The sequence below is a fragment of the Cavia porcellus genome, unplaced genomic scaffold (assembly GCF_034190915.1).
Source record: "Cavia porcellus strain 051 isolate PalLab524CR breed Dunkin Hartley unplaced genomic scaffold, mCavPor4.1 scaffold_7, whole genome shotgun sequence".
In the NCBI taxonomy this organism is placed as follows: domain Eukaryota; kingdom Metazoa; phylum Chordata; class Mammalia; order Rodentia; family Caviidae; genus Cavia; species Cavia porcellus.
This window is the reverse complement of record NW_026947490.1, coordinates 80908277-80933282: the sequence shown is the minus strand read 5'-3', so window position 1 is coordinate 80933282 and position 25006 is coordinate 80908277. Positions and strand designations below refer to the sequence as shown.

At 44.4% G+C, this 25006-nt stretch overlaps 1 long non-coding RNA gene and 1 pseudogene across 1 annotated transcript; one reads left to right on the top strand and one right to left on the bottom strand.

The window, feature by feature from the left end:
* LOC111755828 (large ribosomal subunit protein eL36-like) lies at nt 1-13919 on the bottom strand (annotated as a pseudogene).
* Nucleotides 13920-13991: 72 nt separating this feature from the next.
* LOC106026919 (uncharacterized) lies at nt 13992-19364 on the top strand. The gene is made up of 3 exons (XR_001200518.2): nt 13992-14568; nt 14829-14950; nt 18682-19364. It is a non-coding gene; the product is annotated as an uncharacterized LOC106026919 (long non-coding RNA).
* The last annotated feature ends 5642 nt before the right edge of the window (nt 19365-25006 follow it).

The window sequence follows — 25006 nt, the reverse complement described above, 5'->3', positions numbered from 1 at the left end:
TCACTTTCTTCTTTCTGCAAAGGTTTGTTTCACCTGTGGGGCTCCTTCCTCCTTGGCAGCTGCTTTCCTTGCAAGTTGCTCAGCTCCCTGGGCCTCCTCTTGGCACAGATGTGCACCCCCACCCTGTTCTTGATGAACCTGAGGGCCACTTTGTTCTTGGAGACCTTGAACAGCTCCATGTGCACTGCCGGTAGGAGGCGGAGCCGCTCACCTCCCGGATCACGCCCCGTTAACTCAGTGTGCTTGGTGAGGCGTTGGCGGTGGCAGCAACCACTGTGCCTCAGTTTGCCCACTTTATTCGTCACCTTATGGTCCTCGTTGAGGCTCACGGTCATGGGGTAGCACAGAGCTATGGCTCCTGCTTTTCAATGGTTGCTGTGACAGAAGAAAGATGTCACTTTTGTTGGTTTTAGTTTTCAAGACAGTGTCTCACTACGTAGCTCACACTGGCCCTGAACACGAGGCAATCCTCCTATCTCAGCCTCCTGAGTGCTGGGATTACAGGCATGCCCCACCATACCTGGCCTCTAGTTTTAATTTGAAAACAGCGTTTGCTAAGTCTCTAAATTACCTAGGCTAGGCTCACACCTGTAATCCTCCTAACTCAACCTCTCAGCCTGAACTACATGACACTGTCTCACAAAAACTTAAAATTAAAACTTAAAATTAAAAAACAAAAGCTATGGCACAATCTAAGCAAGTTGCTTCATCAGCCTTTTATTTCCACATTTATGAATCCCAGCACTTTGGAGGCTGAGGCAGGAAGATTGCTTCAAGTTGGAGGCCAGCATGGGCTACATAACCAGCTGAAACCAGCCTGAACTACATAGCAAGACAGCAAGACCTTGTCTCAAACAAATAAACACACAAAGAGTATCATGCATCAGTGGTGCTTTTTCTAAATATCAGCCCTGCAACTGACAAGGTGAGGTGAATGTTTTACTGGCTATCAGTGCGACAAAAATAAAGCATATGCAACTTATGTTTGTATAATAAAGTCTTCTTCAGACGTGAAGCAAAGCTACCTTGACAGCAGTGACCTCAGTGTCAGATGTTATAGTGTCAAATCCTCACATTCTGTTCATCGGGTAGGAAACCATTTTCAGGGTGGGAAGTACAGAGTGCTAAGGTTATATGGAGGGGCTGGGCGTGTTCACAAATTTGTCCTCTTTAATACAAAACATAGATGCATGTTCCAGAGCTTTCTGTTTAGAAATGGGAATAAGAATGTCTTCATTTATTTTGGAACTGGGACTCGAACACAGGACCTCCCGCTTATCAGAGAGGTGCTGTGCTGCTGAGCTAGATTCCCAGCCCAGGAATAAGAATTGTGGCTATAAAAGTCTGCTTGCCCTCTGTGTCATGCTGCTCTAGGCGGTGACGAGACCTAACCTTTCTGCACAGGGAGCTGCGCTCACGAAGGGCAACACTGGGAAGCCACTGTATATAATGTGCCCCGTGGCACGACTAGCCGTCTTTCATCACCTGCTACTCAGAGCTCCTGGAGGTTCAATATAAGGGCGCCCGTGTCATTTTTCCTCCACACCCTAACATAGCCTCACAAAGCTTCTGGTTACCGATGTGAGGGAATCAGGATTCACGCAACCTGTATAGGTGACAGGTGCCATGGCATCCATGGATGGAAGGGATACTAGTGGACGTGAGCATCCCTGGACAACAGTGCACTAGCCAGCCATAGCAGAGGAAACTACTTAATTCAAGACCCTTCCATTTCATCCCAACGTCAACAAAATGCGCAGGTAACACAAAACAAAACTGAGTTCTTGGGAGTTCAAAATTTTAGATCTCTGAATGGGCCCTCTGCTCTTTGCCTGTAAGAAAACACAGTTTAATTTAATTCCCCTTTTCACTGAGAAAACACTTTAATGCAGGAGGGCAGAATAAACGGGAAAGGTATCTTGGCTGAGCTCAGCAGTGTTCAAGCGAGCCAACATACGGCCCAGCCGTGTTCTTCCCTCCCTGGCACCTCAGGGTGCCCGCAGTATCTTTAAGGGAAAGACTGGGGCTATTGTTCTTGCAGCTAGATTTGTATCTACCATTGTCCAAGCCAGAAAGTGATGTTATCAACAATGACTATTATCTGAGTGGGTGTTGCTGAAAAGACCGATACTCAGCTGCTCTACAGTTACTGGCTAGCTGTGTCTCTCCAGTTAAGAATTAAGATTAGAAGGGCATCCATGGCTCAGAAAAAGAAGTGTTTAGAGATATGTATGTGTATCTGTCTGTCTATAGGTCTATATGTATAGATGTGATGTGAGGGTTAGATCATCTGGGAGTTCTCTGTACTATTCTTTTATTAACTTAACAATGTTTATGAGTACATGTTTGCAGTGTGTGAGGAGCCGGTAAATCCATAAAGCACATCTTAACTTTCACTTTCCCAGCCTCCTCTTCTGTCTCCCCTACTCTGTACTATTCTTGCAACTTTTCTGTACTAGGTAAGTCCTGCAAACACACACTTGCAGAGTGACAGAAAATTACTATGATTTATAATTGAGATACAATTTGTATATTACAATGAAGTTTTTAAAAATATTTTTTGTCTCTCGTGGGTCAGTGTTCTGCATCTTTTTTTGGAAGGGGTCTTTCTGAGACAGGGTTGTAGTTCAGGCTGTCCTTGAACTCACAGCAATCCTCCTGTCTTAGCCTCTCGAGTTCTGGGATGACAGGTGTGCACCACCATGCCCGGATACCCTGTGTCTTTAGTTCACTAGATTGTCAGAAAATCATACCAAAAATATAGTGTCTTTTAAGTTCAGGGCCTTCCAAAAAAAAAAAAAAAAAAAGCCAGGTGTGGTGGTTCATGCCTGTAATCCCAGCCCTTGGGAGGCTGAGGCAGGAGGATCATTTGTGAGTTCAAGACCAGGGTAGGCTACAAAGTGAGTCTAAGGCCAGCCTGAACTGCATAGCGAGACCCTGTTTCAAAAAGACCTAAATAAATAAATTCAGGGCCTTCATTTGGGCAAAGTCTCTGCTTACCTTTTGTGTAAATATTTTTCTAGCTCAATGGCTCTCAAAGTTTTTGGTCTCAGGATCCTTTCATAGTTTAAGAAGTTACTGATGTCAAAAAGCTTTCACTGTAAGTAGGTAATATACCAAAATATTCACCAAATTAATTAAAACTGAACAATAGGTAAAATACGTATTAAACTCTACACGATACTACAAATTCATTTATACGTAAATAATTTTTGTTTTTAAAAATTAAAAACAATGAAACAGGAAGAAAATTTTAAAATTCAGGGCTTTTCAAAACAAATTTTGGGAATTCTTCAATTTTAGCTCCAATTAATAACACAACTGACTAAACTCACCAAATTTTATTCCTGGGTCAGCCAATTATAAGCTCTTTGACCTTGAATAAGTCCTTCTTTATAAAATTTGAAGAGTTAAGGTAAATTGTCTTAGAAGTTTCTTCTGACGCTAACATTCCTTTTTCTTTGTTTTTTCTTTCCTTCTGTGCAGTTCCGGCTGTCTTGAACTCACTTTGCAGCCCAGACCTGGAACTCACAGCAGCCCTCCTGCCTCAGCCCCTGGCAGCAGGGGTTACAGGCATGTGCCATCATGCTCGGCTTCCTTCCTAATTTTTTATTTTGAAACAAGATCTTGCGAAATGGCCAGCTGGGCTTGAACTTGAAACTCTCTTGCCTCAGCCTTCCAAGTAGCTGGAGTTACAGGCATGTGCCATTGCATCCGGCTCCAGGAAAACCTTTTGTTTTTGCAATACTGGGGACTAAATACAGGGCCTTCACACTGAACTGCATCTCCAACTCTCTGTTTATTTTTTTATTTAGAGAGTAGGGTGTTGCAGATTCTTTAAATTGCCTAGGATAGGCTCAAACTTATGATCCTCCTGCCTCAGCCTCTCCCAAAGTGCTGGGATCATAGGCGTACACCAGCAGTCCCCACAAGAGCCAGGTAACCTATCTGGTCACTGTCCACAAGGGGCAAGAAATAGAGAGTTGTGAGCTCTCAGGTTTGGTCCTGGGGATATTTTTCGTCTATCAGAAGCCAGCACTCCTCCCAGAGACAAGAGTAGGAAGGAAGCAGAGGCCCTAGAATTACCACACTCTCCAGTGAGCCAGCACAGGAGATGACTTGGCCAAGATTATTGCTACAACAGGCTCTATGTTTTGTTAGCCTCTGTAGCCACCCAAACCCTTTCTGCAGAGTGAACGCCCCTCTGACGCTGGCTTGAACCTGTGTCCTTTCTGGGCTTTGTAATCATGGGGAAGCTGACCCTGGGGCTCAGCAGCATGTGGTAACGAGCTTTCTTTCTGCAGTTTTACCCTGTAATAAGGTAATATCCTGACCTGACGCATCTGCTTCTCCAAAAGAGGGAAGAAGAAAAAATGATAGAACAGAGCAACAAGTGGGCTCATGTCAGATTTAAAAACTTCTGCACAGCAATGGAAACAACCAATAGTGTGAAGACTCAACCTACAGAATGGAAAAAAGTGTCTGCCAGCTAGTCCCCAGGCAAAGGAATAATATCTATAATATATAAAGAACTCAAAAAAATTAAAACCCGCAAAATAAAGACCCACTCAAAAAAATATGCATCCAAAATGCACAGACATTTCTCAGAAGTACAGATGGCCAATAAATACACGTATAAGTGTTCAACATTGCTGGCCATTAGAGAAATGCAAATTAAAACTACACTGAGATTTTATCTTACCCCAAGAAGAATGACCGTCAGCGAGAATCAAACAATAACAAACGCTGGTGAGAAAAAGGTAGGCTTCTGCACTGCAGGTGAGAATGTAAACTAGAACAGCCACTATGGAAATGAGAGTCCTCAAGAAACTAAAACTGGAAATTCATTGGATCCAGCTGTTCCCCTTCTGCATATTTTCCTGAAAGAGTTAAACTCATGGCATTGCAATGATCGCAGCGGAGTGAGTTGATAGAATCCAGGCTTTTGCATAGGAAGGGGAGGACCTGCCAGTGTGCACCCAGGAGTAAGTAGCATTTACCAGTAAGCTGCATTTACCGGAGCTCACAGGAAGTTGCGCGCAGGACCAGTCTGTGCCACCATAAGATAAAACACAGACAGAAGCAGGTGCTGGCGTGACAGAAAAGCATGGACACAGGACAGAGTGCCTGAAAGTAGCCAAGGCACCAAAAAGCATGGCTTTGGGAATTTAAAGGCAGCTGCCTCTCCCTGATCCTCGAGGTGTGATTGACAGGAGGGACTGACAGGAATGAATCATCTTAGGTGCTCTCAACACGCACGCTTGCCCACAGTTCTCTCTGATCTTGTTATGTCTTTAATAGGTGGTTCACATTTATAAACCCGTTCTGAGGTAGGAGTGGGTAATATGTAGGTGAACACATCATCAGCCTAGGAGAGCCAACACTCACGCATTCTTGCCTAGATCATCAGCAGTCTCCTAGGTTTTGTTATTTATTTCCTACCTCTCTCGGGACAACGGAAGCCAGAATAACAGTAGGATACTGTTTAGAATTCAATGGAGGGAAGGGAGCTCCCTCGGTTCCATTGTTTCTAACCTACTAGTGACACATGCATCTCCATGTTTATACCCGCACAATTCACAATAGCTAAATCTTGGAAGAAGCCTATAAATCCATCAACAGATGAATGGATAAAGAAAATGTGGGAAATACACACAATGGAGCACTAGTCTTGAGGCAGGAAGGCCGGGTGTGGCCAAGCTGGTTGGGGCAGTAAGAGTGACCGGATCCCAGGATACACACGCCAAATAATTCTCAGGACCCCATATGTGTGAGGACTTCTTGAGGTTTCCCATGATGTATGTGAGGCATAAAAACGAGGTAAAGTGCACTGTTGCTACGCATGGTGGTGCAAGCCTGTAATCCCAGCACTCAGGAGGCTGAGGCAGGAGGATCCCTGTTGGTTCCAGGCCAGCCTGGGCTACATAGACTCTTGTTTCAAAAAAAAAAAAAAAAAAAAGAACGCACACTATGGTGTATTTCCTTAAACTAGCCCACCCTGTGTCCCCCAGAATGTACTTTTCTTTTGGCTTCTATTTTTCTTCTCTTTGGGCCAAGGATATAGTTCAGTGACACAGTACCTGCCTGGTAAGTACAAGGTACTGAGTTGGATTCCTGGTACCAATAAATAAATAAATATTTTTTGTTGGGAGCCGTGGCACTGTCAAGTCATCAGACGCGGTGATTGCGAGGCCTGTGGGAAAGTACAAAAGCCTGAGCTAGATTACCCCTCTCATCGAGCCCGCCTGTGTGGCACCTGTTTCTTATCACCCCACTAAGTTCCCGCCTCACAGGGTAGTCTGCCTAGCTATTAATCCTATATATAGCCAGTGCCTCCACCCCCGAGAGAGAGACTGAAGCACGAAAGGAGCCTCGGGGAGCGGACCGGTAGAGGCTTCGGGAGAGACTGAAGCACGGAAGGAGCCGCGGAGAGCGGACCGGTAGAGGCTTCGGGGCAGACTGTATAAGGAGAGAATAAAGAAAAGCCTGACCACCGCCAGACCTTGTCGTGTGTCTTTCCTGCCGGCCGGGAGCGACATCGACAATTTTTCCTCTCTTTTACTCCGCCCAACCTCACTCTGCAGAGCCAGCTACTCCCTTAGGCTTCACTTTTAATTTTTCCAACCTCAAATAAATGTGAAACTTTGCCATCATTTTGCTTCTTTCATTTAATGCCTTGTTTCAGATGGAAAGAACCTGGATACCATCCCCAGAGGGAGACTCTAGCACCCCAAAACTTGTAATACTCTGCCATAAAGAAGGAGAAGTCCAGTTGTAGGAAAATGGATACATCTCTAGAGCATTATATTAAGTGAAATAAATCAGACACACAAGCTTAAATATTGCATGTTTTCTTTTATATGAGAAACCCTAAATCACCTGAGGCACATGTTAAATGTGTATATTTCTGGTCTGTACACACCTCCACATTCTGATCTCAGTAGGTCTGACTAAGTAATCCATATTATCAGTGTTGTTGTTATTATTTTGGGCCTTGCTGAGAACCAAACTCAGGACCTTATGCATGTTAAATACATACAACCATAGAACACAACTAAGCTGTAGCCCACCCCAACCCCGCCAATCTGTCTGTTTATCTATCTATCTATCTATCTATCTATCTATCTATCTATCGAGACAGGGTCTTGCTATGTAGTTCAGGCTGGCCTCAAACTCATTATTTATGCCAGGCTGGACTTGAACTCACCATCCTCCTGCCTCAGCCTCCCAGGTGCTGAGATTGCAGGTGTATGCCACCGTCCCGGGCCTCATTTCTACTCAGTGCAGCAGCTAAACCGAATATACATGATCCTTCTTAATTCAGCAGCATTTATTAATGAGTGTAAGACACTGGGTCATCTTGCTTGATAGACAACAAATAAGCAATCAGTTTATAAGCTAGCATGGGAATGAGTAACTGTAACCAATAATCAGGTGGCATGCACACAGCAGAGACAGCCCACTAGACCAGACCCTCCACAACCTCCCCTCAAAGATATCTGGACCGAGCCGGTCATGGTGGCGCACACCTGTAATTCCAGCACTTGGGAGGCCTGGAATGACAGACCTCGGCCTCCTGAGTTCTGGAATCTCAAGTGTGCACCACTACACCTGGCTAGAATAATTTTTGAATTCTAGTTGAGCACTTTTTTCAAATTCCTCTAGTTATACTCATTAAATCACACTCATTCATCCATTCATTTGATAATTGTACATTATAAAAAGAATCTTAAAAAAATACAATTCAAGACAGACTTTAAAAGTTGGCTTTAAACAACTATGCTTATGTTTGAATGAAATGGATTTGAAAAGTTAAAAAAAATAAGAAAAGAAAAGGGGCTGGGGATTTAGCTCAGCAGCATAAGCACCTGCCTTGCAAGTGCAGGGTCATGAGTTCGATCCCCAGTACCAATAAAATAAAAAAAAAGAAATAAAGAAAAGAAAGAAATAGCTACACAGGTCAGGATCGTCTGGAACTCAGTCTTCCTGCCTCAGCTTCCCAAATGCCAGGATTATAGGCATGGCCACCACACCTGATTTACCACAAGGTACCTAAAATCAAGTCAAGAAAACAATGTATATACACAAATAGCAAATATACACTAGGCTGGGGACACAGCTCAGTGGCACAGTGGCTGTCTGGCAAGTGTGAGGTCCTGAGTTCGATTCCCAGTACAAACCAAAAACCAAAACAAAACCCATAAACTAGGCATACTGGTAGTGCTTAGCACTTGGGGGGCTGAAACAGAGTTGCCATTTGAGTTCAGAGCTAGCCTGGGCCACATAGTGGGTTCAAGGCCAATCTCAAGTACGTAGTGAGATCTTGTCTTAATAGAATAAAATAAAATTTTAAAATAGAAAGTGTAAAGCAGAATGCAAACAATATGGTTTAAAGTAGTGAGTGTATTGAGTGAATGTTTGAAAAGGGAGACTAGGAAAACAAAAATTACCTGAAGGCAAAGGGTAACAGGAAGCTGGTTCTCTGAAAACCAGAGTGCTGGGTTCTGACAGCGGAACCCTGCCCGGAAAGGCAAAGAGGCCGCAGGAGCTGCTGCCTTCTGTGGGGCCAAGATAAAGCTCTCTAGAAACCGCAGAGAGGGCACACATCTAACGATTAGAGCCTGCCTGGGGACGCATGCGCCATAGAGGCGCCAAACAACCGGAAGTGACCCACCGCATCGGCATGATAATCTCAGTTACACTGCGGTTTGGACCCCCTCCCCCAAGGTTCCTCAAAAGTCCATGTAGGAGCAAATGCTGCCCCATCAGAAAGGAGGAGATTTGAGCAAATCGTTGCACCAATTTAAAGAGCTATTCCCTCTGGGAATAATAAGTGTTCATCCTGCAACAAGAAATCCAACTGTTTTGTGCTTGGGTTGCTGTGGACTACAAAATCAAGATGCTTGTTTTGTTTTTTGAGACAGGGTCTCACTAAGTAGTTCAGGCTGATCTTGAACTCAGTGTATATCCCAACTTGGCTCCGAATTCACAGCAGTCCTCCTAACTTGGCTTCCTGAGTCCCGAGATAGCAGATGTGCACCATCAAAGTTTTTGCAAATGCTTTGTGTTAACATCATAGATTCTGTAAATTGATAATGTCACAGTAAAAATAAGTGTGTCGAAGGCAACTGACCGACGGATGGCATTGGGAATTGAACCATTTAAAATTAAGACGAGGAGGCCCTCCAACGTGAGGGGACAGAAACAGGAATGCAGAGCAAGCAGCAAAAAACCCAAAGAGACTGCCGCAGCCGAGAGCTTCCCGAAACTCTGTCCTGGCCCCCGGACTTCGAGGTGTCTGGACTCGGGGCAGGAGCTGCCGAAGGGCAGACCTCACCCATGTCCTCCAGGTTTTCAGTCAGCGCCGGGCTCTTTCTCATCTCACTTTGCTGTGGCCCACTCCCCTGACTGAAGATGTGAGACCTCTGTGTCACCAAGATGTGCTCTTCCTATGTCTGCTCATGAAACAGTGGATAAAAGACAGCAAGGGAAAACACACACAGATTTGATGTCTCTGCATCATCGGCCTCTTTCCTAGCTGAAAAAGAAAGCTTTCTTCCAACTCCAAGAACACTGGTCCTCGTGTAGCCGAAGTGGGCATCACTGGCATTGCTGAGTGCTTGTAGACCCAGCAAGACCAAGTGGACCACAGCCCCAGGCCCAGAGTCCCCAAGCTTATCATGCTTTTATATTACAGGACAACTTGTCTATGAAAAATTACAATAACCACATTCTCCTGAAATTTGGATCTGCACAAAAGCTTTAAATTCTTTAGAACTGAGGGGCACTCATGGAGAAGAGCTTCTGGTTCTGTTACATGAGATTCTGGAATGAGTGACAGACAGACAGGACACGTCTTCAAGCTCTGGTAAAAGTCAAGATTCAGTGAGGAAAGGAAACAAAGAATTTGGTGATTAACCTGTGGCAGTGCAGGATGCCAGTGCAACTATTTCTGTTATTCACAGTGAAGATGAAAAGAATAAAGAAATATATCTATTATATATATATATATATATATATATATATATATATATAAAATTCCTCTCAGGGGTTTGAAAACAAAGAATTAAAATCTACTCAGCACAAAACTAAAAGGATGGGGAAAGTGGTAAGGTTGGGAGGACAGACAGGGAACATTAGACACCAAGCCTCCCTTCGGAGGTTCATGCAGTTCCAGAAGAGAAATAGAGATGAGATCACCAAGATGGACAGTGAGAGGCGAAAACTAGACTTGACCTCACAAGGCTTCTCCATGAAGACGTGCTAGGTGGGATGCTTCAACACTGTGTCCATTCTTTTGCTCTAATCAAGTTCGTTTTGTGTACAACCAAAACCAAAAAGAGCTGCTCCCTCCTCATAAACACACACAGGCTCTGACCTCTGGCTTCTCCCAGTCGGTGAGCTCATGCTGCTGTCCTGTTCCCACCCTGAGGAAAAGACAGATGCTAAAAAATGTGGACTTTCATGTCTATTTCTGTGTGTCCTGCTGAATTCCAAGAACCGAGGACAGGTCACAGGCCACAGCTCCAGCAGCAAAGCCAGGTGAGCAGGACAGGAGATGGGCAAGGCCTGAAGAGCAAAGGTCAGCCCTGTGGGGGGCCAGGTAGAGTTTCAACCCATGAGCTTGGTTGGAATGTGAAAGGCTAGGCTGGAGGATGAAAAAGAGGCTTTATGAGATATGGTTGGCTGTGGTACAAGTCAAACTGTCATCAAAAATTAAAATGTTTGTGTTATGGTTTGTGTTTGGAGGCCCCCCCCCCATAAGCCTCATGCAATCATGGACATGGCTGAATCCAGCATTTGTGATTGGCTTGCACTGGGATTGGTTGTGTGAGTGCTAAACCTGCCCAGACATGGAGCCAGCATACAGTATAAGGGCAGGAAGAAGGTGTGTCTTTCTTTTGTGCAGTTCTCTCTTGATGTTTTGTGGGGGCTATGAATGGCAGCTCTACCATGCCACCCTGCCGTGGAGGCAGCTGAGTATGGACTGAAACCTCCAAAATTTTAAGAAATAAACCTTCCTTTTCCTAATTTTAGGCATCAGGTATTTTGTCTCAACAATGAGTGAAAAGAAACTAAGACAGTTTGTAACACTCTAAGCCATCTAGTTTATTTCCCCATGGTGCTGGAGATCGAACCAAGGGCCTGGAGACCCAGGTTCTCTCACTGAGCTCTTAGCCTGGCCAATTTTGTTCCTAATACTTTTGCTTCTGTTCTTGAAATGTTTATTCCCTAATACTGAGCTATAATCATCAAGATAATAAAGCAAAATGGTACAGGCAATGCCAGGAATGGAGCAGAGTGCAGGGACCCCTCTACCAGCTCAGTCCTTACAAGGAGAGTGGTTTGTGCTCCTGGTAAGGTTACAGAAACTATACCAGGCAAGACTGATGTCTCCTAGAGGAACAGTCAGTCAAGTCCTTGTGTGCACCACCCTCTCTGAATTGCATGACTGTTTTGTTTGGTTCTGTTTTTTGAGACAGGGTCTCACTATGCAGTTGAGGCTGAACTCACTTTGTAGTCCAGACTTGCCTGGAGCTCACTGCAATTCTCCTGCCTCAGCCTCCCAAATGCTAGGATTATAGGGGTACATCATTACACCCAGTTGATTGTTGTTATTTTTGAGCAGCATGAAATCTAAGAAGATAGAAAAAGTATAAAGGCACTAAACACCAAAGACATTGAATTTTAGGGGATAGGGGGACAGGGTCTCACTGTGCAGTTCAGGCTGGCCTTGAACTCACTCTGTAGCCCAGGCTGGCCTCTAACTGGAAGACATTGAAATGAATGTTGGGAAATTAAAACCTGGATTAGGGCAGTGGCTGAGGGAAACTGGAAGAGAGATCAAGAAACACTTTAAACTGAGTGTGGTGGCACAAGCCTATAATCCCAGCCCTTTGGGGAGGCTGAAGCAGGAAGATCACAAGTGTCATCCCCCTCTGGGAAACAGTGATTTAATAAAACCATTTCTCAAAAAAAAAAAAAAAAAAAAAAGCAGGACATACTGGTACACACCTGTAATCCCAGACTCAGAGGCTGAGGCAGGAGGATTGCCAAAGTCCAAGAGTTGGGCTACATAGTAAGACCTTGTCTCAAAAACATAAAAAAAGCCCTCCAAAAAACAATAAAGCACAACAATCACACACACACACACACACACACAGAGAGAGAGAGAGAGAGAGAGAGAGAGAATGCTTCCTTCTTCTCTGGAGGAAGAAGAGGAGGAAGAGGTGGGGAGGAGGAGGAGGAAAGGAGAGTAGGTTTGGGTATGTAACACAACATTCAATCCCCAGTCCCGAAAGAAAGTTAATTTGAGGCCAGTCAAGGCATCTTAGAAAAACCCTGTCCCAATATAAACTAAAAAGGGTCATTATTTATCTCAGTCTTAAGGTGCTGGGTTCACTTCCCAGTATGCCAGAGAAAGGAAAAATATCTCCAGCTGTGTTATGGCTGTGTCTGGATGTCCCCCAAAGCCTCTTGCTGTCCTAAGGGGCTTTGCAGAGTGTGTGATGGATTCATAGTGCAAAGCTGGATTGCCCTGCTAGGACTAAAGGATGGGTGATCACTAACTCGGGCCATTGGCTGATTTAGGGCTGCCCTAATCCCCATAGCCTGGATAAATACAAGGGACAGAAAGAGGCTTGTCTTCTCTCTTGCTATTTTGCTTCCTCCTGCCTGTCATGAATTGTTTCTCCTTTGTGATGCCCTCTGCCATCTCACCTGGCCTTAGAGCCAGCCCATGATGGGCTGAAACCTCTACAAACTGTGGGCTACAATAAGCCTTTCCTCCTCTAACATCAAGTGTTGAGTATTTTGTCTCAGCAACAAGAAAAGTAACTGAAACAATTGTAAACTCTGGCGTCAGACCTGGTCAGTTATTTTGACAGTGCAAGTGGTAGTTTGGAGGTTACCTAGAGGAAAGGTGACATAGCACGTTTCATCAAAAAGCGATTCCTTCAAATGTCATTCCTAGGAACCAGGAGTGTAGCTCAGTGGTAGACCAGACACTTAACATGTGCCAGGCCTGGGTTCAATGCCCAGTGTACACAGGTATACATACATATGCACATGCGTGCACACACACACACACACACACACAGGCATCATTCTTTACAAGATAAAACAGTTCTGGAAATTGGTTGTTTAACATGAATATACTTAATAAAATTATAAGATAATAGACTTTGGGGTCTTTTTTGTTTGTTTGATTGTGGTTTGCTTTTTTTTTTTTTTTTTGAGACAGGGTCTTGCTGTGTAGCTCACGTTGACCTTGAACCCATCTGGATCCTCCTATCTCCTATCCCTGTATCCTGGGATTACAGGTGGCCACCACCATGCCTGGCTGCAATATATACTGTGTGTGTGTATGTAAGTGTTGTTTTGTTTTGTGTTAGACAGGGTTTTACTATGCAGGCAGGCAGGCAGTTCAGGCAGGCCTGGAACTCACTTTACAGCCCAGGCTGGCTTTAATCTGGAAGCCTCAGCCTCCCAAGTACTGGGATTACAAGCATGCACTACAGGGCCTGGCTCCTGGCTGTTGTATTTTAGAGCATATTTAAAATCTAGGCAAGGTGATGCATGTATCCCAGCGATGTGAGGGGCTGAGGCAGGATGATTGCAATTTGGAGTCCAGCATGGGCAACCTAATCACTTAGGAGACCTAAGTGATAGAAAATACTGGGGATGTACCTCGGTGGGAAGGCCAGTATTGAGAGAAGATGAAAAAAAGATTGAGCCAAAGTTTAAGTTAATAAAAAGAAGTAGGCACTGTGCTAGGCCAGTGTTTTCCCACTGTATTCTGGAAGTGCATCAGGTTTTCACGCACCAGATCTATTCAGGCCGCCAAGTTCCAGGAAGTCTATTTTAGGAGATATGTGAGGACAGGAGGTAAGAACATCAGGAGAACCCAGGACCGGCATTACAGCCGGACTCGGGCCGTAAGAGGAGGAACAGGAAGTAGAAAGATCCCGCGCACGATGGAGGCGGGGTTGGCTAAGCTGTCACGGGGCTGTGGACAATCTCTGGCTCTTGGGCCATGAGGTTGTGTGTCATTGTCCCCCTCTGTCTCTGTGACTCCCTCCAACTCCTCTGGCTTCTGCTTACTCATAATCTTTTTATGGCTAACACGCAACTTCTTCCACAATCAACATGTTCGCTCTGTAAATTCCAAATTCTTTATTTTTTTGTGTCTTTTTGAGACAGTTTCACTATGTAGTTCGGCTAACCTTGAACTCTATCCCAAACTGGCCTCAAACTCAAGTGATCCTCTTGCTTCAGCCTCTCGAGTGCTGGGATTATGGGCATGTGCTCAAACTGCAATGTGTGATCAGAATTACCTGAGCTCTTGAACTACACATTGTTGGGTCCTTGCCGTGGTTCCTAATGAGCAGTCTTGCAGAGGGTCTGAGAATTTGCTCTTTTTGTTATGTTTGCCTGTTTGTTTTGAGACAGTGTCTCACTATGTAGGCCCAGCAAGCCTCAGACTGTCAGTTCCGCTCCGACCTCCTGAGCAGGCATTCCGGGTGTGCAACCTCGCCCCGCCCTGAGGATTTACATTTTTCTTCCCAGGTAAGGCTGACTACACGATCCAGGAGCCACACTAAGCAGCACTGGCCGGCTTAGTCACCCTTTATCTGTCTGGACAGCGTAACTGGGGCAAGCTCCAACTTGTTGGCAAAACCCTACTTCTGCACGGACTCTCAGGCTCATAATGGCACGCACTTTCCTCCTTCCTCCCTTTCTTTCTTTCTCCTTTCTCTTTTTTGCAACTTCCTTCTCTTCTTGGCCTCCTCTTTTGGGCAAGCACCCAAGTCTTATTACTTTTGCAGATGGAATGTGTCACACCCCTCCTCCTCTCCTTAGTCACTGCTGCGGATGAATAGTACAATGAAAGCACTTTTCACTGCGGACAGCAGGACAATGGGAACATTTCTCTCCCCTGGGGCCGCAGGTAGGTGCCTGACAACCAGCACTCGCCACGCCCAAACACGGACTTTCCCAGCAGCACAAGCGCGCCCTGTGCTCTGCTGCCACCGCGGAACCGCGCGGAGCTGCAGCTCCCGCGTCAGCCGCCCATCCAGGCCCGGGAGCGCCCCTCTGCGCCCGGCCCTGCCCGGTGCTTCCGCGGGCGCCTCCTGCTCGTGCTCCAGCCTGGGTCAGGGCTGCTACCGTGCTCACTCCAGCCGCCCAGCAATGCCTTCCCCAGGGTGTCCCCTTCCCACGCGCGAACCTCTCGAGGAAGCTGCTTGTTGCAGGCCCACGCGCAGATCCACCAGGTTACCTGTCCTGGGACAGCACGGCTCTCCTGCTCTGTCCTTTGGGTCATCACACTCACCTAGGACTTTGAAACAGCTGTAAACACTTTGGTTTTAAATCAGTGATGGTTAAATGTTGTTTTTTCCTCATTGATACTTCTTTTCTCTCTCTCTTTTTTTTTAACCATGATCTCCAACCCTTTCTTTTGAGAGTCCCACTTCTCTGAAACGTCTTAGGACAAGATTTTGGGAAAGAGCTTTGACTTTTTACAATGTTCAAATAAATAGGATTCTGCAGCTAGGTGTGGTAGTGTGGGCCTGTAAACCAAGCACTCCTGAAGGCTGAGGCAGGAGGATTACAAAATTGAGCCCAGCCTGGACAATTTAGTGATTTACCTGTCTCAAAACACAGAATAAAAAGGAGAAGCAATGTAGCTCAGAGGAAAGGCGCTGGGCTTAACCTCCAGCACTGCAAAAACAAAAAAACAAAACAAACAAACAATGCTGCACCTGGAATTTCTACGTTCTCTGGAGTTCCATGACTGCATTTGAACTCCGAGCACACAGCTCCACCTAAGGGACACCCAGAAGCTTAAATCCGGGCCCAAAGCCAGCTTTGACATTGGTCTCTTTGTGCTAGTTTTTCATTTCTTAAAACAACATAAACAAAACCATAAGCCAGTCATACAGGCTCTTTCATTGCTTCTCCTTTTTCTTTTACTTATTTTTTAATCATTTGGGCTCTTGATCATCGTAATTGGGATCTTTTCTCTCCCTGGAGTGTCTCCTCCTCTTTCTTAACTTCATTCTTCTCTATTGAACAAGAAGCCGATTCCAAAGTTTCGGGGCCATCACAGGGCCACTGGCACCCATCACTTGTCCACCGCTGAATGTCATTGAACTGCTGTGCTCACATATGTTAACCAAAATATCCCCCGACTGGAACCACAGGAAGCGATTAGCCCTTGCACAGGGTGATAAGCAGCTCTGCTGAAGCAGTCCATAGTTTTCCTGGTTTTTTGTTTGTTTTGGTACCGGGGATCGAACTCAAAACCATATGCGCTCAGCTAAATCCCGGCTGTTTGTTTGTTTTTTTTTGCCATATATTGTCGTTTGTTTGTTTCTGTTTTTTGAAACAGGGTGTAGTTCAGGCTGGTCTTCAGTTCACTGTGTAGCTCAGGTTGGCCTCAAATTTGTGGCGATCCTTCTGCCTCAGCCTCTCAAATGCTGGGATTATAGGCGTGCACGTTACCCCAGCCCCTATACTGTTAAACAGTAAACAAAAGATGTTGTCAAACAGGAGACAGACCTTCTGCCTCCGGGAAGTAAAGCTAGAGAGAGGAAGAAAAGGGGAAGTAAATATAATTGAGATATGTCACGTACATGTGCCACCGCCCGGGGTCACCGCCATCCTTGTACGTGGTACACACACACACACACACACACACACACACACACACACAGAGGAATGGACAAAAAAGATTATTCTGAGCAGTTTTCCTCAAACTCTGGGGGACCACAGAGATACCTCCAACGCAGAGAACATAGGATGGGGTGTGCACAGCCTTAGCAAATGTAGATCTCAGCAGCTTTCAAATCGTTCTCTTCTCATCTTGGAAGAATTTCTCGGTAGTCTCCAGATTCTTCAATGGATTTTTCAGCCTCCTCTATTTTTGTTTTAACACAAATGCAATGCTTTGATCACCTGCCTGTGAGCCAAACTAGTGCTTTGGGGGAAGCTTACTGGGTTTATCGCAGTTGACCTCGATAAGATTAGATCCAAAAGATGAGAAGTATAAAACAAAAGAGGCCTTTATTCTGAGAACACGGAGAGAGAAAACCAACCCCCAACCCCCCCGCGCTGGAGTCCGGCTTTCTCTCTGGCGGACACCTGTCGTGGGGGGTATGTAAGTAGCCTCGGTTTGGGGTGGAACCTAAAGGGGCATCAGGGATGCACGGGTAGCCCATTGGTCCTAGTTTGGCGCCAGAGGTAGATTCCCAGGGGCGGGGAAGATGGAGTCACAGGTAAATTCCTAGGGGCGGGGGATATTGGAACTCCTTGGTTCCACCTCTAAGGCTTCACCAGCTACAGTGTCCTGTCTGGGCCAAAACCCTTTCAGACCTAAGGTACTGGTGCCCTGGTTTGAGGGTGCCCTCGGACTCCACCCCAGTCCTCCCTGCCCTGTCTCTGCATTTTACTCACCTCAGCATGAAGTATGCTCCAGCGTTTCCGGGGAGCCACACTGCTGGCAAAGTAGGAACTGCTTTCTTTAGAAGTCAAGGCACTGACAAAATGATCACTCATGTCACTTGGCTTTTTTGTTATTGTACTGGAGCTTGAACCCAGGGCCTTGGCACTGGGCCACATCCCTGGCCCTTTTATTATTCCTTATTTTGAGGACAAGGTCTTGCTACATTGCCCAGGTAGGTCTCAAGCTGGCCAGTCTCCTGCCTTAGCCTAGCAGTCAGTTATACTCCTAATGCCGTCACTTTCCAGAAAACTGGACTGTGCAGCGTGTTCTCAGTGCATAACTGAATCTAGCTACTGGCAAGTGGTGTTCACTGTCACCCAGCACCATGGTTTTCGAAGTGTGAGAGACCAAGCATCAGCGTCCCTGGGAAACTGTCAGACCTGCACATTTTCTGACCTTTCCTCCGCCAGGCCCACCGCATCACCAGCTCTGAGCCACAACAAGCCCTCCAAGGGACTCTGACACAGCTGAAACTGTGGAAACAGGTCTTTCCTCTAGTTTTCAGATCTAAAACAGAGTAAGGCACAGATTTAAAAAAAAAAAAAAAGCCTGTCTTTGAATAGAAAAAGCAATATTATATAAGTGTTTTTTTTTTGTCTTTTTTGAGACAGGGTCTCTATGCAGTTCAGGCAGTTTGGCCTTGAGCTCACTTTGTAGCCCAGGTTGGTCTCGAACTCCCAAGGATCCTCCTGCCTCAGCCTCCCGAGTGCTGGGATTACAAGCGCGAGCCACCAAGCCCAGCTAGCTGTTCCTTTTTTAAAAGCAAAGGTCAATACTAAAGGATCTTTCACTAAAATTCTGCTACTAAGTATATTTTCTGTATACTTAATTTGCACAGCAGGTTGTAAAGAACAAAAGTGGATTCATTACTTTTGAAGTCATTTGTCTCCCCCTTGTGGCAGAGTTTTAAATAGTGAGCCCCTTGTGTTTCTCAGAAATGTCTGAATGTTCTCAAGATTCCTCTTATGAAAGACAATTAAAATTAATTTTCCTCCCCACCAGGTTAGAGATTTTTCTCTGCTGGCACCAAGAGTACTGCATAAACTCATGTGATTTGTCTCTTAAACAGTTTTTGATAACTGACTTGTAAATATTCTCATTTTGTTATTGGTAACTTCTGAGTAATACAAATTCACTATTCATCATATTTTCAAGTGATTTTTCTTTCCTTCCAGGATTGCAACAACACCCAGGGGTCTGCCTTTCACTCATGACTGCTTCTCTCCCGAAATGCCCTGGGAGCCACATGGTACAGGGCACATCCCACCACCAAATCTGCTTGAGGGACCCCCGTGTATCCCCAGACTTCTGAGTCACAGCAGAAGGAGATGAGCAGCTCCCTGACTCTTACATCAGCCTGACAAAGTCTGAATTTTTAAAAAGAGTTTTTGGCTATTTACACTATGTTGGTTCTTGCTATCGATGAGCAAGTGATATTCCATTTTCTGATATACTCTTCAATTTCCTTTTTCAGAGTACTGTAATTTTCAATATATGGATCGTTATCTTCCCTTGTTAAATTGATTCCCCACATTTTATTGTTTGAATGTTATTGGGAAGGCCCACACCCTTTTTCTCAAATTTAAATGTTTTAAAATTTTTGAGGCAGGCTCTTGCTAATTATTTAAATTGTCCAGATTTGGGCTCGGACTTGCAATCCTCCTGGCTCAGCTTCCCAGAGTGCTGGGATTAGAAGGGTGCACTGTCACACTTATCTGTGATTTCCTGAAATGGGACCTTGACTGGGAATGTAGCTCAGTGGGAGAAAGCATGCCCAGCCTGCACGAAGCCTGGGTTTTACCCTCCAGCACTACACACACACAAATAATAAAACAAAACAGAAGAAAAATGACTAAAATGACATTTACTTCAACAACTGAGTCTTTCTTTAATGGAATGTTTCCCTGGAACATGCAGTGCTTTTTGACAGCATTTTAGCCTGGGTAGAATGTCCTTCAAATCTGGAATCAATCCTCTTAAATTCTGCTTCTACTGTATCAGTTAAGGTAGCCCTTCTGAATACTTTGCAGTCATTTCTGAATACTTTGCGTCAGTCAGGCGCCCCTGGCGCAGAGAGGACTGGTGGGCTCTGCTAGCTGGGACCCATGAGACAGGCACAAAAAGAAACAACTCTGTGACGTCCACAAGGTACAGCCTAAGTCGCTGAAGGAAATTGCAGATTGACTGGTTCAGAGGCTTGAGGCTAGCCCGCACCATCTCTGCATCCCTGCGTGTGCCTCAGATAATAGCAAATTGGGGAGGGCAGCAAAACCCCAGTTAGTACGCTTTGGAAAGACTCTAAGCAATACAGAGAGGGCCAGAGACGCCCAGGACACACCTGTCTGAAAGAAACCAGAAACATGACAAGAGATAGAAATAAAACAAACCCTCCAGGAGCTGACCCCGGGAAAATAAGCCTAGGAGAGGTAAATACAGAAGAGAACCAGTGCAGTAATCATGCAATATTAGACACAGCATCAGCGGACATAAAGAAATACCTTCGTGACCTCATAGACGAATTTCAAACTGTACTTCTGATCCAAGTGAGACAAGATATAAAGATTAATTAAAGAAATGATAAGCCCCTCCCAAGAGAACACAGATGGAAGAACAGAGAAACTCAGAAAAGGAAGAGAAACCTTTGATGAAGAACATAAACAAAATCTAGAATACATGAAACAGATCCAAAGAAATTACCAGGAAATAAAAACTCCATTGAAAGCTGGCAAAATGCCTTGACAGAAACTAAAGTTAGCCTTTCAAAACTTGAAGAAAGATTTTTGATGTGTGATCGTGAAAGAAAAGATCCCTTAAAAGTAACAAGGAGCCAGGAAGAAACAATACAAAGGCTAGAAGATGACAAGAGGATTTATAGCTTAAGAATAAAAAATGTGAGCAAAGAAGCAGAAATAACCACAAATGAACTACAAAGACCACTCAGATGTAATTAAGGAAAACTTCCCAAGCATAGGAAAAATAAATGACATCCAACAGTGGCACAGAGGCCTCAATGAACGGGGCAGACAGTGGAATGAGGGAGTAAGGTGGACAAATTATAGCAGTTAAGTGGAGTAGCAGACATGAGGCAGAGACGGTAAGCTATAATCTTTAGTATAGATAGCTTTGATATGCTATAAAAATTGCAGAGGTCATTGTTAATAGTGTATCAGGATTTAAAAGTCACAGTAGTCTTATTGCTCTGTTTAGTTTGAATTTATTTTGTTCTGGTCTGTCCACTCATATCAGATTTGAGGGCACAGACATCTGACCCAAAAATAGCAGGTTATACCATGGTAACTATCCTTAATTTCCTATTAATTTAAACTGAAACCCTGTATTACTTACATTATCTTACTATGACTGATCTTATTTGAATCTGGTTTGTTAGACCGTGGTTTTGCCTTGGCTGATTTTATTTGAATTTGGTATGCTTGATAGTATCAAGTCTAAAAGTAGAGGCAACTACTCTGAAGATGACAAGATGTAAAAGATGTCCATACCAGTTTTGATTATTAACAGCTCTCAAGTCCTACGATGTTTTCAAAGTTGTGTTTTTATAAAAATAGCTATGTAATACTATGCTTAACTATAGTAAGCCGGATGATGTGGACAAGTCTATTGAAAATAACAAGAGAAAGCATAGTAACTATGGTAGATCACCTAATATTGTGGTTGTATGTGTCTTTTGCATTGCATGTTTTTCTAGGAATTTGTTTTGCTATCTTGTTAGATCTGTTTTCCCCTATAATACAGAGAGCATAGATATACATGTAGAAATTCACACATGGGAAGAATTTTTTGAACTATTTATGGGAACAGATTATACAATGTAATGAACAGATATAATGGACAGATACTCTAAAGAAGAAGAGACACTAAGAAACCCAATGCTAATTCTGTAGCCTTATGATATAAAATCTAGCAATACTGTTATTCACTGTTCAGAGTGATATTAGTCTAGTCTCTTAAGTTCAATTTCAGCATAGGTAAGGATAAGGACAGCTACATTCTCTTCATCATCCTGTAATGATTTGATTAGTTCTATAATATGCAGTATGTATTTAACATGTGTGAAGATGGGGACAACTATTTGGAAGAAAACTAGAGACAATTAGATAAATAGTGAAGATTTCTAGTGGACTTACTTTGAAATCGGTATTTCTTTAAATTGTTTCTCTTTGAACTGTTTTGTTCTGTTTTGAAATGTTTAATCTTCCCTCTTTAAGATAAAAACAAGTGTGCAGGGCTGATAACCATATTACTAAGTTTTTGTTAGATCATTGAACAGAACTGTGGGCAGTGTCACTATTTGAATGTCACTTTACATACTTTAATTTTGTAACCTGAAAAACTATTTTTTTTTGGTCTTTTTTTCATTTTTATCGGTACCGGGGATCGAACTCATGACCGCCTGCTTGCAAGGCAGGTGCTTATGCCGCTGAGCTAAATCCCCAGCCCCCTGAACAACTATTTTTAACACGACAATATGTAACTTATCAACTGGTGATTTATTACCGTTTATTTTTCTGTAATTCTGTATTATTTATATCCTTTTTTAAGTGTATTTTTTTGTTTTTTCTCTTTAAATAAATTTTAAAAAGTAGAACTGGAAAGTTGGGAGGGGAAAAAGGGATAAAGATAAAAAAGGGAATAGAGGGTAAAAAATTGAAAGAAAGCTTTTGTAAATAAGGACCAAAAGAAGGTGGGGGAAAGAATCAAGATATATTTTGTAGCAGCATATTTTGTGATAGCTAAATCTTGGAAACAACCAAAATGCCAATCAACTGCAGAGTGGATGAAAACAATGTGGTATTTTTGGTCAACGGAATACTATTTAGTTCTAAAAAAGGCCTTTCTAGGTAAATGGATGCAACTTGAGACTATCCTCATTAGTGAAACAAACAGGACTCACCTTAGTAAATATCACATGGTCTCTCCAGCGTGAAAACTAATAAGAACTGACAGAATAATGGGATCCAACAGCTATGATAGATGTTGTGAAAGGGAAAGGGAAGGAAAGTGCTCTAAAGGATAGAATGGCAGGCATCGTGTGTAAGATAGATGACCATGTTACTGAATTTCTGTTAGACACTGAACAGAAGGGCTTGCACTGTCAATGTTTGAGTGTCTAACCACTTTTTATGCTTTGATTTTGTGACTTTGGCAACTATTTTTAAGATGCCAATGCGTAATGCATCAGCTAGCGATTTTATGATGTTAATTTTCTTGAGGTCTGTATTATTCTGTTTTTTCCCCTTTCTTTGTATTTGATTTTTCTTTAATTTTCTTTTCTTTCTTTCTTTAAATAAAACAATTTAAAAAAACAGATATATTTTGTACAGGTATGAATTCCCAATAATGAATTTGCCAATATGTGTATCAAAAGTGTACAATAAAATTAATATTAAGAAAAGGAAATGAAAAGATAATTTTTGGGATGCTTATAATAATTTTAAGGCAATATATTAAAGCAGACAGATTAGCAAGTTTCTCTAACTTGTTACTGCAAACAGATTCTATTCATATAATTTGTCATGTTATGGCAAATCACAAAAACATACGTAATAAAACTTTTAAGTATAAAAATCACACCTCCTAGGTGACATCTACATTGAATGGTGACAGCCCCATGCCCTCTAGAAAAGGCAAATGCTCCACGAGGGATAGAAAGCACAAGGTCTGCTTGAGATGGGCAGGAAGAAGGGGATGGCCATGACCACAAGGATAGTCTCCAGGAGATGTGTGAATGTGTCCTTCTTCCCAGCTGGGGAGAAGACCTCCACGGCTTCACAAGGAGTCACCACCTGCTGTCCCCTCACACAGAGTCACAGCACTGAGGACCCAGTTAGGGACTGAGCTCAGCATCTAAGCCTGGATATCCCCGGGCACCCGGAAATTAGAGCCTGCTCTGAACCCTCCAATCACGGACATCAAGGGTTAAAATTTGAAACTTTTACATGCTTTAATGAAAATTATTGTGACCACTTTTTGAACATTGCCAAAATCACTATTGGAAATGAAATGTAAGTGAAGTGAACCAAGGAAAGAAGCTCATCCTAAAATCCAGCAGCTCTCTAAGTGACGGCCCTGTGCAAGATGACTTGGGGGAGAATGGACCCTGGGATGGAAAAGCACACTGCAGCCCGCATCTGCTGCATCTCACGCATCCACACATTGGTTGGCTTAAAACTTCAAATTCCTCAGCCTCTAACATGACACACAGCTTTCTAGTTTCCCTGCTGTCTCTAAGGAGCACATGGATGTGCTTCAGTGTGGGGAGAAAGGGGCATGGGCTCTTATCAGAGGGGAGCTCAGCCTGTGGACCCCAGCTCATGACCTCACTTCCTGGGTGACAGTTGCAAAGAGAACTTGGAACCCTCTAGTCACCAGGCACCACAGCCTAGCGACAGCTACTTCGAACTGACTTGCCTGACAGTCATGGCAAGCATGCTGTGCTCCTGGCCCAGGTGTGGAGGCAGCAAGCGCAGGACCCCGCGCAAGGAAAATATGTGGATGAGACTACGGCGATGGATGGCTCCATCCAGAGGCTTCAAGAAGCTCAGAAGGAACTGCCCAACTGGCATGGGCAGCACAGGGCTGGTGTGCCCAGACCCAGTGCCTATGGAGCCTGAGGAAAGAGGGAGCCCAGGGCAGGTCTCCCTTGACCTGACTCCCATGTACATGGAGACACCAGCTACAGGCCAGGAGATTTCAGGTCCAAGGACCTCTGTGAGTCCCCTGCACAACACCTGCCCTTGGTCCTCACTGTGTGTGTGTGTGTGTGTGTGTGTGTGTGTGTGTGTGTGTGTGTAGGTCAGAGTGCTGAGTGAAGTTCCTTCTGAGCAGGCGTAGAAGCTGGGAGGCTGTGGCTTGGGCTCCTGTCACATCTCTACCCATGATGGGCTGGAAAGAGGAGAGGGGCAGTGCCCAGAGATTATACACTGGCCTCATGTCCTTCTGGGGAAGAACCTTTGACAGAGCACTTTGTGCATCAGCTTCACAAGGTCATTTGGGTGAAAAGCAGCACCAGCTGTGGTCAGGCAGATCCTCACACTTCGAGACATCTGCTGGGCACTGACCCTCAGAGCTGCACCCAGAACATTGGACTGGAGCTGGCCATTAGGCCTGTGTACTGTGTGTCTGTGACACACACTAGGACTCACAACTTTAACGGGTGCCACCTGGGGCGTGGGGGGTGTATGTGTGAGCCAAGGGAAGTCTGTACTGCGGCCACAGGAGGAAAAAGAGGAGACTGGGGAACAGATAAGAGCTTTACCACCTTCCTACAGGACTTGGTGAAGAGTGGGCCAGGGTGCTGCTCCCAAAGGAATTGGAGCACCATGTCCCCAATATCCGTATCTGCTCTGCTCACCTGAGCTGGTGCTAAATGTTTTGCTACACAGGTGGCAGTGAGAGCAGCCCTTGAGCCTTCCATGGCTCCTTCCTGGCCATGTCAACAGAAACCTAGGGAGCGATCTGAGTGACCAATGAATGGGTCTA